At 38.4% G+C, this 2743-nt stretch overlaps 1 non-coding gene across 1 annotated transcript; it reads right to left on the bottom strand.

Annotated features, from left to right (window-relative positions):
- Positions 1-759: 759 nt before the first annotated feature.
- On the bottom strand, positions 760-923 carry LOC118760078 (U1 spliceosomal RNA). Its single transcript, XR_004996568.2, has one exon. It is a non-coding gene; the product is annotated as a U1 spliceosomal RNA (small nuclear RNA).
- Positions 924-2743: the final 1820 nt, after the last annotated feature.

Below are 2743 nucleotides of genomic sequence, written 5' to 3'. Positions count from 1 at the left end.
TGATGACATATGCTATAAATTTGGTTTGACTTGCAAGTGTCTGTAAGATCAATTTTATTATTTTAATCCCTACTTTGCCATACATGTTAATGCAGATTATCTAAAACTAGTTGGGTTTCATATTTCTGAAGGACAGGGGAAAATTAATGCAAAATTTTTGTTGAAATTGCATTTTTGCAGACCCAGTAGCCACAATATACACATTCTTGTCATGTAAATCAGTGAGCATAAAGGTTATTGCTGTAAGAGAAAACTAACTACTAACTCTTGAAATAAAATGGAATGAGCAATAAATGATTTAGGAAGCTATATGAATAGGATTAAAAGACATCCATGCTCTCATAAAGAAAATGAAGTACTTTTGAGTACATTGAATTACTGTTCAAGAATTAAAGCGGAACAAAATCTGAGATGTACTGCAAGGCAATACCACAATGGAAGTGCTCTACTTTTGCATAACAAAGCAGTCAAAGTTTTCCAAAAAGACTGAAAAAAAAGTAAGGTGAATTAAATTTTATAATTCCATATAATGAATCTATTTCTAAATAATTTCTGATTTTGATAAGTTTATGTTTTCTTTAAAATATATGTTGATTTGTGTTAAAGATAGCATCTCAGAGGAAGAGAAAATGAGAGACAGAGATCTTTCATCCATTGATTCATGCTCCAAATGGAGCAACAGCCAGGTACAGGGGCCTCATCTGTGTTTCCCATACCTACACACATACATAGTCTTCATTCCCCCCCACCCCCTGCCACCAGGGGAGAGGGCAAACGTAGTCCCCCACTACCACAAATTATGCAGTCAAGTTTCCCTCATGTGGGGAAATCGCAGGTGTCAGCACATCCAGAGTGCAATTGATAAGCCTCGCCCTGGGAAAACCACCTTCATGATCATGGTATCTCCGCTGCCAGGCAAATGTCTATTCGTTTTTTTTTTTTTTTTTTTGAATGCACATTTTCTATTGAGCTTTTGAAGACTTCTCACATTTAACAGTAACAACCCAGAATTGCTGATGGGTGAAAACTGAATAGTGTGACAATAAGGAAGTAACTTGAGTTTATAGGGGGGAAATGTGAACAGAATCATAAATGGGAAAAAAGCTCTTAGGACCTGAAGGCTTGTTTCTTTCTCAGATTCATAGTATGAACCCTAATGTCCAATGTGATGATTGTTGTAGGTGTGACTTCTTTAAAGTAATTTTTATGAGTGTAGAGCCCTCACAGATGGGACTGGTGCTCATACAAAGAATTTTGAAATTGGTTTTCTCTTTCTAACTTTTGAGGACACAGTTGGACACCAATACTGAAAATAGGAAGTAGGCTCTAGTCAGATACTGAATCTTTTAGTGCCCTGTTCTTAGATGTACCAGACCTCATCACTATGAGAGGGAAAATGTTTTGAGTCATCCCAATTTTAATGTATTTTATGATAAGCGCCTCAATTGAATCACATAAAAAGTAATAGAAATATTTGATCTCTTCTCTTACATTTAGAAAATACATTTATTTATTTTGAAAGCCAGAGTCACAGATGGAATGAAAAGGAAACAAAGATGAAGTAGCAGAGAGAAAGCAAGAGGGAGTGAGAGGGAGAGAATGAGTAAGAGAGAAGCAAAGAGAAAACAGATTTTTCACCACTTGGTTTGTCACCAACATGACCACATAGGCCAGGGCCTGGCCAGGATGAAGCCAGGAGGTAGAAATTTCAACTGGGCATCCCACTTGGATGGCAGAGGCCTAAAGACTTGAACCACCTTCCACTGATTTCCCAAACACATTAACAGGCAACTGGATTAAAAGTTTAGCAGTTGGGACACCAAGTGGCACCTGTTTGGGATGCTACGTTTGAAGACAGTGGCAGATTAACCTGATATGCCACAATGCTGGCCTCCCTATTCCATTTTTAAGACATCAGAATATATAAAATATAACTATAGGGCCTGGTGGTGTGGCCTAGCAGCTAAAGTCCTCGCCTTGAACGCCTCAGGATCCCATATGGGCGCCGGTTCTAATCCTGGCAGCTCCACTTCCCAACCAGCTCCCTGCTTGTGGCCTGGGAAAGCAGTCGAGGATGGCCCAAACACTTGGGACCGTGGTTACTATGTATGATGATAGTACTATAAGAAGAGGATTAAAAGAATAGAGCTATATAGGAAAAATATAGTCAATGGAACTAAGGTACAATGTCCTAGATCAGTTATGTAAGATGTAAATCATGTTTCAAATTTGCAAAATGAAATTTCAATTTTAAAACTCTAAAGAATTAAAATGTTATAATAGAATATATGTACTAAAAAAAAATAATGTGATAAGGCCTGGCATGGTAGCCTAGTGGCTAAAGTCCTCGTCTTGAATGCCTCAGGATCCCATATAGGTGCAGCTTCATATTCTGGTTGCTTCTCTTCCCATCCAGCTCCTGCCTGTGGCCTGGGAAAGCAGTGGAGGACGGCCCAAAGTCATGGCATCCTGCACCCCTGTGGGATACCCAGAAGAAGCTCCTGGCACCTGGATTCAGATCAGTTCAGCTCTAGCCATTGCGGCCACTTATGGAGTGAGTTAGTGAATGGAAGATCTTTCTTTCTCTGCTTCCCTCTGCAAATCTGACTTTCCAATAAAAAATGAATAATTGTTTTAAAATGCAATACAAGAGGAGAACAAAGACAAAAAAACAACATATGATTAAAAAAAGTGAAAATGCAGAGGTTAATACCATCATGTTAATAATTATTTTGAAAGTAAA

The sequence above is a fragment of the Ochotona princeps genome, chromosome 11 (genome assembly GCF_030435755.1).
Source record: "Ochotona princeps isolate mOchPri1 chromosome 11, mOchPri1.hap1, whole genome shotgun sequence".
Lineage (NCBI taxonomy): Eukaryota > Metazoa > Chordata > Mammalia > Lagomorpha > Ochotonidae > Ochotona > Ochotona princeps.
This window is presented reverse-complemented; position numbering and strand designations above follow the sequence as displayed.